Genomic DNA, 14,417 nt, shown 5'->3' on the forward strand with positions numbered 1-14,417 from the left:
ACATAATGAAGATCTGCCAATACCAGATTCCCTAAAATCATGGGATGAAGGAAGCAGTGATGAATATAATGAGGATTCTTATGTTGCACACTTTGCTGAACCATTCACTTCAACAGGTTTGGACTATCTACCTACCAACCAAAAAATTGTAATGTGCCACATTTAATTAAGCAAGAAGAGTTGAGTGACTTAATTCATGATTTAAACTTATCTAAAGAGCAAGCTGAATTCCTTGGTTCTAGTTTACAACAGTGGAAAATCTTGAAGTTTACAACAGTGAAAAACCTTGAAGTAGGAACTAAAATTTCAGTATATCTAAAACAGCAAAATGTTTTTGAAATATTTTATTATGGAAGTTGGTATGGGTTGCTGTAAAGATATTAGTGATCTTCTGAACAAACTGAGCATTGAACATGATCCTGATCCTAATCAATGGCATATATTTATTGATGCCAATTAGATAAGTTATAGAATTTCTTAAAGTACCGATATGATTGGACTCAAGTTTGAATAGCAAAGCTTAATAAACGGTACTCACCTTAGATAATCTGCAGTTGTTACATGAGGTAGGATGGATGAATAATTTTGGGGTTTAAGCGGTTTTGAATAATTTAGAGTTTAAATGAGTTAATTAGTAAGGATACGGAATTAAAATATGCTCAAGAAAGTAGAAGTGCACAACTCCGTCCCTGGTTGTCATTGAAGAATTAATTGATTAAAAACTCTAAAATATTGGTTTCACTGGTTTCATATATTTTAGAGTTTTTAATCAATTAATTCTTCAATGACAACCAGGGACGGAGTTGTGCACTTCTACTTTCTTGAGCATATTTTAATTCCGTTTTTAATTTTTAATTTCGTATCCTTACTAATTAACTCATTTAAACTCTAAATTATATAAAACCTCTTAAATCCCAAAATTATTCATCCATCCTACCTCATGTAACAACTGCAGATTATCTAAGGTGAGTACCATTTATTAAGCTTTGCTATTCAAACTTGAGATTTATTGATGCCTTAAAATTAAGTTTAAAAGCAGTTTTTCTGCACAGTGGAATTGCATTCCCATCAGTGGCTTGAAATAAACACATGAAAGTATGTCCAGATGCTGAGTGCAATAAAGTACCATGACTGCTTGAAATGTCTGTGGTGATTTTAAGGTAACTGGATTTCTCTAGTCTACAGGGTGATTTCATAAAATACTATTGTTTTCTATATTTGTTGGACAGTCATGTAACAGTAAAATATTATATTGTGTGGAAGTAGTGGGAAAAGAGAGAGAAATATAAAATATGTTCCACTGGCAGAACCAAAAAAAGGTTGTTTCCATCATTGCGTATGAAGCTTGATTAATTAAGAATTTTGTTAAGACTCTGGATAAAGCAGAAAATGGATTCTGCTACTTAAGGAATGCATTTAAGGGACTCCTTAAAGATGCATTTGAAACAAAGTTACAGGATACTAGACTAGCAGCTTGGCAGTCATTTAAAGCAGTTGTGCATGGATTTCTTGGAAGAAGGAAAGAAGGTAATTATGAATCTCTGGTGTCAACTTTATTGCAATGTTATAAAGATATAGGTTGCCAGATGTCTTTGAAAATTCACTTTCTTCATTTCCATCTGTATTTTTCCCAATTTGTTTGGGAGATTTAAGTGATGAGCAATGCTTTCATCAGTACATTTCCACAATGGAAAAACAGTACCAAGTTTCTGAGATACTGCCATGATGAGAGATTACTGCTGGTTTCTTAAGAGGGACAGCAAAATGGAAGTAAAACTCTGAGTAGTAAACATTTCTAAGGAAATAGAATGTATGCATGCATTATATGTTTGGTTAAAGTATTTTAAAACTGAATGACTTATTTTTAAGATAGCATATTATTGTATGATATCTGAAACTGGTTGTCCATTAAGTTACTAAAGTTTCAGTATATTTTTCAATGGAGATGTGATAGAGACATAATTTTGGTATTTTTGGAATCAGTAGATCAACTTCCTTTAAAATCTGCAACTTTTGCTTGGTTGCAAAAAAAAAAAAAAAATTTTTTTTGTTGGCCAGTGTAATTAATGCCATTACTATAACAATATATAAATAATGATATTTTTACAAATTTAAAAAAAAAAAATACAAAATTATTTTCATATATCACATGCTCTTCGCCTGTATTTACTGTGAAGTTTTCTTATTCTTCACTGTTTAACTTAGTGATATATTTCAGTTATTTAAGATTCTGTTCCCTACCTGAGTATTCTTTGTGCAGTACTTTTTGCATGTATGATGTAAAAGAAGTTCCAAATGAAAGTGGATATAAATATGTGCACTCACCTAATGGATCACACTGAACTGAATGAGAATGTTATGCCACTGGTGGATCCAGAAGCTAAACTTTGGGGACAAGATTATGCCCCCATCATGTCTCAAAGGTACTGCACTCAGGGAGGAAAAGTTCAAACTTGCTAATTTTAAGTAGAACAAATTGAGTACTTATAATATGTGAAATGCTTTCTGCAAGAAAAACATGTTTTAACTAAACTGTTGAATAATTAAAAAAAAAAAAAAAAAAAAAAAGCAAGCTTTAGTTAAATGTTACCTGTTGCCCTCCAGAGATTGATTTTTCTCTGTTTCTTTCTATCATGAATTATTTGGCCACATCGTGAGACTGTCCTGTCCTGTTCCTTGAACTGAAGTTGTATGAGTACAATCTGAGATTTTATCTGGACTGAAGTGGTTCTTGCTGAGGAGATTCTTAAATTTTTTTCCATCTCTGGTAATTTGCTAGTCTTTTTTGGTTATGTAGATTGATTTGTTCATTTATAGAGCAGTGTTATTGTTGATTTGTGTAATTATCTATCTGATTGGTAGACATCTTTGTTATCTATATGTTGGTTACTTGTTTTCTGCTTTAGTTTAATACTAGGCCAGTACCTTATCCTTGAAGAGGTGTTAGTAATCTTATTAAGAATTTATTCAATGTTTTACACCGATGGCCTTGGGTTGAAAGCATTTAATAATAGTATGCCTCCTTAAATATTCTACTGTGGTACTTGATATATGGATAGTACTATTATTAATTCAAATTCCCAGTATTTACCACACTGAATCATGTGTAAAGCCAGTTCAGACTTTTGAGCCATTCTGTATTTAATATTCTTGTAATTTTTCACAAGGATGTTTAATTCTAATGTGTAATCTCTTATAGGAATTTCTGATGTATGCCATTTCACATTGCTTCTTCCTTCCATATTAGAATTGGATAGTCAGGTAATATTAGTGATGTTAATATATTAACAGTCACACCACTATGATATTATTCACTGGTTCATTGATAAAATAAATGAACTAAAATAAATGAATGTCTGAAATTTTTTGTGAAGAACATTTACTAGAATTTGTAAAAATTCTAGTAAATGTTCTTCTCAAAAAGTTTATTCTCACTAATTCTAATAATGATCTATTTAGAACAAGTATGCTGTCAAGCAGACACTGCTTATAAATTTTCTATTGTTGGTAGGTTCTTTTTTTTGTCCAGTGTACAACACTGAACAAAAAATTTTGGGTCATATATTGTTATGGGCATGAAAGTAAGTTTATTGTATAGATTTTGGTGTGCTAAACACAGAAATAGCGCTTAAAATGGCAGATTGGCTCTTGTTTTTGAAAAAAAGTAGTTTTTTATATTTATGCAAGGTATTTTTTATTAATATGGCGGTAAGATGTAGCTACAAACATACCTGTATCAAACACGGGACCTCATGTTCATTGTTGCCATTAGACCATCAATATCCTTACAAACAGTGAGTTCACCTTCTGTTTGATAGAATTTATCATAGTCTTTATTTTTAGTACGAAATGTTTTCAATTTCACAGAATGATTTAGAAGATTCCACTGTTGTAGCCTTGAGGCCAAAAGCTCTGTCTTATTCTTCGGCAGTTTGAGATCCCTGATGAGGTCATTAAGCTCACTTTCTGTGAATTTATGTGGTTCAGAAGGATAAAGGTTTGGGCAAAATGGTGGATCCCTTGACATAGACAGCTGCTGTACTTCTTCATGTATATATCAAAAGTTAATGTTCATCAGTGTCTTCATCTTCATCAGTGTACAGAAAAACAGTCGGGTGGTTCAGAAATAGGGAGTACTTCACCGTGAGGCATAGGATGAATTGCAGATGGTATATTTGGGTACATCACTGTCACTTTTCTTCATTGTTATACCTTTTCTAATAAGAGACACCATACAGAAGTAACAGTCTGAAGTGATTTTTTGGCCTCCTCCATGTCATGGGCATTGGTAAAAGCATAAAATGTCCCTTTCGATTCACCCACACGTTGAGTTTTGAATAACAGGTAGTGTATGTAGCATATGTATGGAGGCCAGTTCTTGCCCTGGTCACTTCTTGTACTTTACACCCAAAGTACAAGAAGTAGGCCTTTTTTATGGCTCGAGTTATGGGATGCTTTCTTGAAGCTAATGTGACTTCTCCACATATGTTAACAGAAATCATCCAGACAGTCTGGATGACTTCTGTTAACATATGTGGAGTAGGAATCTCACAGAGAACAACTGTTAACTGAGAAGAAATCACCAAGTACCTAGCCATATTCGAGGATTACTGCAACAGAGTTGAAGACGCATTTGAGGCAACAACACCTTATCGAGTGATGCAGAGCAAGGTGACAGTTACTGATCACATGATAAGAGCATGATGGTACTGAAACTGTGGTGTTGCCATGCATTTTGCCAAGAGCCGTAGTTGATAATGTAGAGTAACTCTCTAATATGAGACCTAACTGTAATTTGAAAACAAGAGCCAATCAACAAATTTTAATGTGATTTGTGTGTTCAGCAGCATGAAATTAGTTAAGATTGGGTATTTTTGTTTTCGTTACATTTTACTTGTTGACCAGTGTAATTAAACAAAATTGGCAGCTACAAATAGGACACTGGTCTTCAGAGTTTTTTCAGTAGGTCAGGAATGACACCCTGCATCCACTAGCATAATTGAAATATTGGTGTGTTAATTTGTAAATGTGGGGTATCCCTGGGCTACTGTAGATAAAATCTAGAAGAGTGGAGTTGCCATTTTTGCTGCATAGGGAGACAATTTATGGGGATTATGATACTGCTCAATGTACCATTGATCTGAAATTTACACTCTTCACCCACTAGAAGTTGATCTGTCAGATGCAGTTTTTAAATTTGACAGTAAGTAAGGGGAGGATTCCTGGCATCAAATAATTATCTCATAAAATTATTTTTATGAGATATACATCACACAGTTTAATTGTCAACAAGTCCATCCAATAGTATCATAATGTAAGTTTGAATGATGTCAGCAGCACACAGTTTTGTGTAGTCAGCATTATATGGATTTAATGCTAACAAACAAAGCAAGAATAAGTATATTTGCTTATTATGTGACTTTAGGAAAGTTCTGTGTGGAATGCCTTTATTAGAAGGCTTTTTTTCCTGTTTCTGACAACACCTAGATCATGAGCAAATTTGTTACAGCCTGTCTTATTAGAATATAAAGAAAAGCATAAGAGGGCTAAGCTATGTGTGAAAAAAGCTTTAAGAAAATCTCAGGAAGATTCTGGAATTGACATGAAAAACAAGTACCAAGAAGACAGAAAAACGTTTCTGGTATTTAATTAAAATTCTGAGAACATGGACAAAAATCTTTATTGTTAAGGCAGAAAAGGAAATTTTAAAATATCAAGTATGAAAAGACAGCAGGTGTAGAAGAACTTAGACCTAAAATTGCTGAAATGTGGAGGACAGGTAGTGTTGTTACATTGTGTTATCCCGAGGTTCCTGTTTGAAGGACAAGTTGCAGAAAACTATAAAAATAGATAATATATATTATTATAGTGAAAAGTAATGTATAATAATAATAATAATAATAATATATATAAAGCTGAATATATCAGTTACGGAGGAATTTCATCCTTAGGTATACCAGGTAAAACTTATGCAAATATATTAGATAAGGGGGTTAAAAGTATTGTTGAATGTAACTATGGAGAAGTGTAAAGTTTTAAAGCCAAAGGGGATACCAAAATCAAATAATTGCAATGATATAAATTGCAGGAAGGTCATGGAAATGTGTAGTGAAAACCAAACTTGGATTCAGGATTTGTTGATCTTTAAAAAACATGACTGAGTACCTAGAAATCTGCTCTCAATTTTTGTAAAATAAACATGGCATCAAAGGTAATTAATCCTCTAAGTGGGGGGGGGGAAAGTCTATAAACAATGGCAAGTGAGGATTGAAGGAAACATTTGCAAATGGCTTTAGGTTAAGACAGTTAAATTACTGACAAAGTTCAGTGTGGGAGAAAAATTAGATATGATTATTGTATGTTGATATTGTGATGTTAAATAGTAGCATTAGCATTAGTAGAGGCATTTGATGCAAGAAAGCAAGCTTATGCAGCATTAGCCAAAAAAATTAAAGTAAAATAAATAAATAAAAAATAACCACTTCCACTTCACCCCTCTGTTCATTCGAAATACCTGTCCAGCCGAGCCTTAAACTTATTTAGGCTATCGACTTCCACGACAAGGGATGGAAGTCTGTTCCACCTACCAACCACCCGCTGGCTAAAGGCAAATTTCCGCACATCTATCCTACATCTGTCTTTCCTCAATTTGAATTTATTATGCCCTCTCAGGTGATTATTCTGAGCAAGAGGAAGAATCCCATCAGCATTGAGCATGCTCAAACCATTCAAGGCTTTGTACACCTCTATTAGATCACCTCACTGCTGCCTAGTCTCCAGACACTGTAATTCGCAAAACTTAAGCCTTTCTTCGTAAGAGCACCCCTTTGTTCCATTCACTAATCTTGTTGCCCTTCTCTGTACTCGTTCCAGCAGCTCTACATCCTTCTTGAAATGAGGTCTCCAGGCCTGTATACAGTACTCTAGGTGTGGCCTGACCATTGCCTTATACAAGGGAATAATCACCTCCTTATCCCTGCTAGAAAAATTCCTATATATCATTGACAATACACCATGAGCTACTCTTGCAGCCCGTCTGCACTGCTCGGAGAACTTCATATCTGCCTGCACAACCACCCCCAGGTCCCTTTCATTCTCTACCACTGTCAGTGTAGTACCACAGAGTTCATACGTTGCTCTGGGGTTGCTGTTTCCCATATGTAGTACTTTACATTTGTCAATGTTAAACTTCATTTGCCACCTCTCAGCCCATCTGCTCAACCTTTCCAGATCCTGTTGCAGCAGCATAGTGTCAGTAGTGTCCTTGACAACCCTGCCAACCTTCGTATCGTCTGCAAACTTGGACATTAAGCTTGATATACCATCATCAATATCATTTATAAATACAGAAAACAATAAAGGACCCAATACTGAACCCTGAGGGACTCCACTAATAACATTAGTCCACGATGAGCAGTGTCCATTGATTACCACTCTCTGTCTTCTCCCCCTCAACCACCCCTTTATCCATAGCAGCAATTTGCCTCCAATGTCACACTGCTCCAATCTGTGCAGCAGTCTTCCATGTGCAACAGTACAAAAGCCTTTCTAAGATCCAAGTATATAATATCAAAGTTATTCCCTGCATCCAGTTCTTTTGTGACTGCATCATAGTATCCAATCAAATTGGTCAGGCAAGACTTCCCCTTAACAAAACCATGCTGTGTCTGAGCTATAACTGAAGTCTTGTCTAGATGATCCTGCAGTGCTTCTTTAACCAGTGCCTCCATTAATTTTCCGGGAACAGAAGTTAAACTCACAGGTCTATAATTACTTGTAGTAGTAGTAGTAGTAGTGGCATGTGATGCAAGAAAGCAAATGTATGAGCTTATGCAGCATCAGCCAAAAAAAAAAAATAATAAAATAAAATAAATCACACCATTCCCTCCAAATGCCTGTCCAGTTCCTCCTTAAATTTATTCAGCCTATCAATTTCCACAACGACAGATGGAAGTTTGTTCCAGTAATTAACCACCCCCGCTGGCTAAAGGCAAATTTCCGCACATCTATTCTACATTAATTAACCCGCAAACGGTCCTCTGCGGTAAATATTTACCCAGATCAAATTACAATTCATAAATTCTATAATTTTTACACTAATTACAGAGCTGAAACTCGCTATAGTTGGAGCCAGAACTTTTTTCTTGAATTTTCCCACTTAAATTTTCAAAACCTTCTATTGAATTTCACGCAAATGACAAAAATGTGACATCAAGTATGCAATTTTTTAGGCCTTTTTCAATTAATTTTTTTACCCCCGCCCTAACCAGCCTAGAGCTTATGAAACCCGACACTTGATTCGTTTCTTGGTGTAAAGCGCGCGAATTTCTTTTTACGGAGAGGAGCAGTTCTCATAAACAACTCCGCGTGAATACGAGCGAAGCGTGGGAAGTATATAAACAGCTACATCGTACGGCTACGTCGAGACGGTAAGGGAGAAGTGTAAATAAACAAAAGACGAACAGGAGCTACTGTTTTTGACATAAGAGGCAATAAAGCCATACAGTATCAATAACAGTTTATGGAAGGTGAACAGATTGTATTTCCTTTCTTCAACATGCATTGCTCCTACGAACAGAAGATCAAGGAAATTCATCTGTTGGAAACGGGAAAAACTGGTGTAAAACTGATAACACTGCAATGCGCATTTGATAAAAAAAAAAAAAAGTTTGCTTTATTGTAATTGTTTTTAGTAAACACTATCAGAACAGCAGTTTCCTGGGTTTGATCTTCTAACCAAATTTCGAGAAAATATTTCTATTTATAGCTGCGTTATAAACTTCGAAACTGGTGCATCAAAAGAAAGAAAAACAAAATCGTCCGCTATGAATTTCTTTCTTTCTTGAAATGTGTATTGTTCATATTTGTGAACTGCAATATTTGTAACAATACAAAGCTAACAGATTACAACTAACGGCTGCTCAAAAAGTATCGTTAGAAGATATTTGCTTGTTACGCTGTGATGCATCGCAAAGGGAGAAATTCTGTTTTAGTACAGAAGCCGAATAAATTCACTATCCACGGTCATAATGCTGTCTGAACTGCAAAAAACAGATAAACTCCGCTGACAAATAGACTGACTCCCCATCACTTTTATTATTTTACTGTGGTTTTTGGCAGATGAGTCGGTGACTGCTAAATGCAGTGCGATTTCTTGTATTCTCTCTCTCTCTCTCTCTCTCTCTCTCTCTCCCTCTCTCTCTCTCTCTATTTCGGGATCTCTGACCTGTGGTCATCACGTAATATAAACAGAAAATTTGTTTGTCGGAATGCTGCCCATCAATTATCAACTCTTTTACCGACCTTCTAATGTATGTTCAAATAATCCACTTTGCGAAATTCGAAAGTGCTACATCAATTAGGAACAAAAACGGTTTCCCCCAACATAATGAATTACTTTATATGTATAATAATGATTTTACTGACTGGAAGAAACTGTCCACAATAAAACAATTGTACAAGGCGAAAACATGCGGTCACTCAATGGATAAGCAATACAGCGATGTTTGAAATTTATAATGCAGTTCACTAGCTAATATTTCCAGAGGAATTATTCTGGATTTTTTATCAAATGAGCACCAGACCAAAATCGGACTAATTAGTAATTCCGCATCCTAGGATGAACTGACTAAATAGAACACCAGCATCTGTGATGAAACGTCATGCACACCGATATCGTTTGCTACAGCAATAATGTAAAGAAACGAAGCAAAATATTGTAACAGAGCTATAATGCAAAATAATGTTAGAAAGTAAAAATGCAAAATATTGTTCTCTAAAACAATTGCAGTTTCGGCATCCTAGGATGAAGCTGACTTAGAGCTGCAATGCTGTTTTTTTTTATTATTATTATTTATTTTCTTTATTTATTTTTTGTTTTTGTATGGGCGGCTCCTAGAACAAAAGTTCATCTCGGCCTCGTTGCTCTGTTCACTTTTTACGCATTGTCAGGGTAAGGCCAGTGTGTGTTGTGAAAAAAAAAATCATCCCGCTTAGGAATATCCCATGTTGGATGAAGACAGATGAAAAGGAAGGCAAGAGAGAGAGAAAAAAATTTTTCATCCTGCACGGGAGAAAGTGACAGGAAAGAAAAACTGTTTGTGAGCTTATGTGTGTGTTATGTATTGTGATGTTGTATTTGGGCATTCTGGCTACCTGGAAGCAGCAATCACCTGGCTGCCTCCAGGTACTCGTCCCTAGCAGGAGGGCAAGATCTCCCCTACTAACTGCACGCTCTCCTCCCTGGGGAACTGCTAGTAGTAGTAGTAGTGGCATGTGATGCAAGAAAGCAATTGTATGAGCTTATGCAGCATCAGCCAAAAAAAAAAAAGTTTCCCAGGGAGGAAAGAAAAACTTGTATAAGATGAAGAGAGGGAAGGAGAAAAGAGGAGAAGCACTATTCCGGCCCAGGGAAGCCCCAATCCAGGATGGATTGCTAGAACAACACAAGCAAAAAAAAAAAAAAAAAAAAAGGCAATAAATTAAAATAATAAAATAAAATAAATAAATAATAATAAATAATGTAAATGAAAGTTAGCGCTCTGGAAGTTTGACAATCTCTTGGCCTTCTCCCCACCAAAAGGGTATTTTTTATTCTCTCTCTCTCTCTCTCTCTCTCTCTCTCTCTCTCTCTCTCTCTCTCTCTCTCTCTCTCTCTCTCTCTCTCCAGGGTCGGACTAGAAAGGGTGGACTCCCTCCCCTAAGGAGTTTTTTTCCGTCAAGTGAAAGAAGGGAATTGGAAATTTCATGAAAATGAACCCTGTTTTTCTTCATTCGGTGAACGGCTACTCTGTCAGCGCAAGAGAAGTGAAATTACATTTGCAGCTCAGAATGGAATTCAAACATTGAAACACGTGACATTTTATGGTGAATTTTTCGGGCGTTGTGTATAATGAAAATTCAATTTTTCTCTGGAAATTTTTTGATGATATCAAATGCATATCAAGGAAATATTGAAGTATTCAATAACAATTACTTACAATTTCCCAATCCCTCACTACGAGTAATGGATTGTTCTCACAATCTGTTACTAGCTGCGCATTTTTTTTTTTTTCGTTTGTACACCAGGTGAGATGCATGTGAAGTTCCTTCGATATCAGTTTTCGAAGTTTATAACGCAGCTATGAATAGAAATATTTTCTTGAAATTTCGTAAGAAGATCAAATATACATCCATGAAACTGCTGTTCCGATTTAGTCCTCTAGAAACAATTACAATAAAGCGAACTTTTTTTTTTTATGAAATGCGCATTGAACTGATCAGTTTTACGACAGTTTTTTTCTTTCCGTTTCCAGTATAGCTTCCAGTAGATGAATTTCCTTGATTTTTTTTAGTAGATATTGAAGAAAGGAAATGCAATATTTTAGTTTTTCAAAACCAATTCGTTGCAATTCTTTCGTACAACAATTACGAAAAGCAATAAACCTACTGTTGTGAGTGAGCCATGCAAATTAGTGTTTGCAAGTAATGATGCTCAACTGTTTGTTTTCCACGAAAGTTGTTTACAGTTTCATTTTCTCCTTGGATCACCTTGGTAATGCTAATGACGTAAGCTTGACCAGTCAATTATCTCTCTGCGTGCGTTGATTCGTTTTAGCCAGAGGCGCCGAGCTGACGCGCGAATTTTGAACTAATGAAGTAACGCGTTTTATTTTCAAAGCTTGGATCTTGTTTTGCCGACATCAAAATTTAATAAATTGAAATGTGATCGTACATTTTTGCTGTTTTAGAGTGAATTAATAGTTTTTGCTGAGCGCTAAAGGTAGGAAATCAAAGAATATACTTCTGTTTATGTATATTGAGAGTTTCAATTTGGAAAATTGAGTAGAAATTATGAAAATTATTAGTTTTCTTCGGGGGGAGCAACTTTCGAGTTAGGGTTAAAAATTAGACAAAAACAGGAAGGCCTCTGGCCGGGTTAATTTGATTTTATGCCCCCTTAGGTTCGTAATCTGAACAAGTGGAAGGATCCCATCAGAATTCAGCGTGCTCAACCCATTCAAGCCCTTATATACCTCAATCAGATCACCGCGCAGGTGACTAGTCTCCAGCCACTGCAATTTGCAGAACTTAAGCCTCTCTTGGTAAGAGGATCCCTTCATTCCCCTCACCAATCTTGTTGCCTTTCTCTGTACACGCTCAAGTTAATCTACATCCTTCCTAAAATGAGGCCTCCAAACATGTACGCAGTACTCAAGGTGTGGCCTGACCATTGCCTTATACAGAGGGATAATCACATCCTTTTCTCTGCTAGCAAAATTCCTATATATCATTGACAAAACCCCATGACCTGCCCTGGCAGCCTGTCTACATTGCTCAGAGAACTTCATATCTGACTGCACAATTACTCCCAGGTCTTTTTCATTTTCTACCACCTGAAGTGTAGTACCACACAGTTGGTACGTTTCTCTGGGGTTACTTCTACCCATATGCAGTACTTTGCATTTGTCAAGGTTAAACTTCAGTTGCCACTTCTTAGCCCATCTGCCCAAATTATCTAGATCCTGTTGCAGTAGCACACTGCCATTACTGTCATTAACAACCCTGCCAACCTTTGTATCATCTGCAAACTTCAACCTTAAGCCTGATATACCTTCATCAATATCATTGATAAATATACAAAACAACAGTGGACCTAACACTGAACCCTGTGGCACTCCACTAATAACATTAGTCCAAGAAGAGCAGCACCCATTGATTACCACCCTCTGTCTTCTCCCACTTAACCATCCTTTTATCCATTGTAGCAACTTACCCTTAATACCATTCTGCTCCAATTTGTACAATAGCCTTCCATGCGCAACAGTGTCAAAAGCTTTCCTGAAATCCAAATATATGATATCAAAATTATTTTTTGCATCCAGTTCCTTTGTAACCACATCATAATATCCTATCAAATTTGTCAGACAAGACTTTCCCTTAACAAACCCATGCTGTGTCTGAATTATTGCTGTAGTCTAGTCTTGTCTAGATGATCCTGCAATGCATGTTTAACCAGCGACTCCATTATTTTACCCGGAACAGAAGTTAAACTAACTGGTCTGTAATTACTCGTGTCACCCTTTGATCTCCCTTTCTGGATTGGGGATACATTTGCACATCTCCAGTCCGTGGGAACCTCCCCTGAGTCCAAGGATGCTCTTATAATTATGGCTAAGGGTTTGCTTAGTTGCTTTTTTTTTTTTTTTTTTTTTTTATGTGAACCCCAAACACGAGAGGTATTAGAAGCTATAGTACTTAGTACCGTGCTTGGGTTAAATAGTACTTAGTACCGTGCTTGGCTTTGCCGCCTCCTTTAATATAACTGGATAGATCCCATCCACCCCAGGTGCTTTTCTTACGTTTAACTTGAACAATTTCTCTTCCACTTTGCTCTCAGTTATTACAAGATCATTAAGCACCCTGCTACAATTTGATAACCTTCTCCCATTTTGTGTCAGCCTTTCATCCTCCTTTGTGAATTGGGGTCACATTTGCACATCTCCAGTCCATGGGTACCTCCCCTGAGTCCAAGGAAGCTCTCATAATTATGGCTAAGGGTTTGCTTACTTCCATTGCTGCCTCCTTTAATATAACTGGATAGATTCCATCCACCCCAGTTGCCTTTCTTGTGTTTATCTTCAACAATTTCTCCTCCACTTTACTCTCAGTTATTACAAGATTCTCTAGCTTACTGCCAGAGTTGAATACACCTCTGTCATTCCCCTCGCTGAATAACTCCTCATGTGTGAATGTCGATGCAAAATATTAATTTAGTTTGTTAGCTACCTGAGCAGGATCATCAACAGTTGACCCATCGATATCAAGTGGACCAATCTGATTCATCCCCTTCCTTCTAGAGTTAACATAAGAAAAGAACTCTTTGCTGTTTTTCTTCGCATCCTTTGCCAAGGATTTCTCGTAATCTGCCTTCGCCTGCCTAACCTCCATTGTAACTTGGTTACAGATCAACTTGTATCTATCATAGGCTTCTGTGCACGTGTTAATTTGTATCTATCCCATGCATTTTTCTTCTCTGCCATATGCCTCATTAGTTCATCTGACATCCATTTAGGCCTAAACCTTGAACAATATTTCTTAGTTGGTATGTAAAGCCTGGTAGCTTCCAAGATAAGTTCTTTGAATGCTTCCCATTTTGAATTTGCTGTTGGTAACATCATCAGTTGATCCCACTGTATAGAATTTAAATACTGTCTCAGTCCACCGTAGTCGCCTTTACGAAAGCAATACCCCTTCCCTTTACCCCTAATGGTAGTTACCGCTTTGAGTAAATCCAACTTCAGAACACTGTGATCACTGCCACCTAGTGGTTCATTTATCTGCAGATTCTTAATGCATGAAGAATCACTACTGATAATCAAATCAAGAGTATTACTCCCTCTAGTTGCCTCCCGAACATGCTGATGTAGAAAACAATC

General features: G+C 36.4%; 1 protein-coding gene across 1 annotated transcript in view; it reads left to right on the forward strand.

Moving 5' to 3' along the window:
- LOC150084646 (transcriptional adapter 2-beta-like) overlaps positions 1–14,417 on the forward strand; it is a 356,600-nt gene that overhangs the window by 57,644 nt on the left and 284,539 nt on the right. The window lies entirely within an intron of this gene.

Source organism: Mastigoproctus giganteus, chromosome 6 (assembly GCF_048544385.1).
Source record: "Mastigoproctus giganteus isolate SK-2022 chromosome 6, ASM4854438v1, whole genome shotgun sequence".
Lineage (NCBI taxonomy): Eukaryota > Metazoa > Arthropoda > Arachnida > Uropygi > Thelyphonidae > Mastigoproctus > Mastigoproctus giganteus.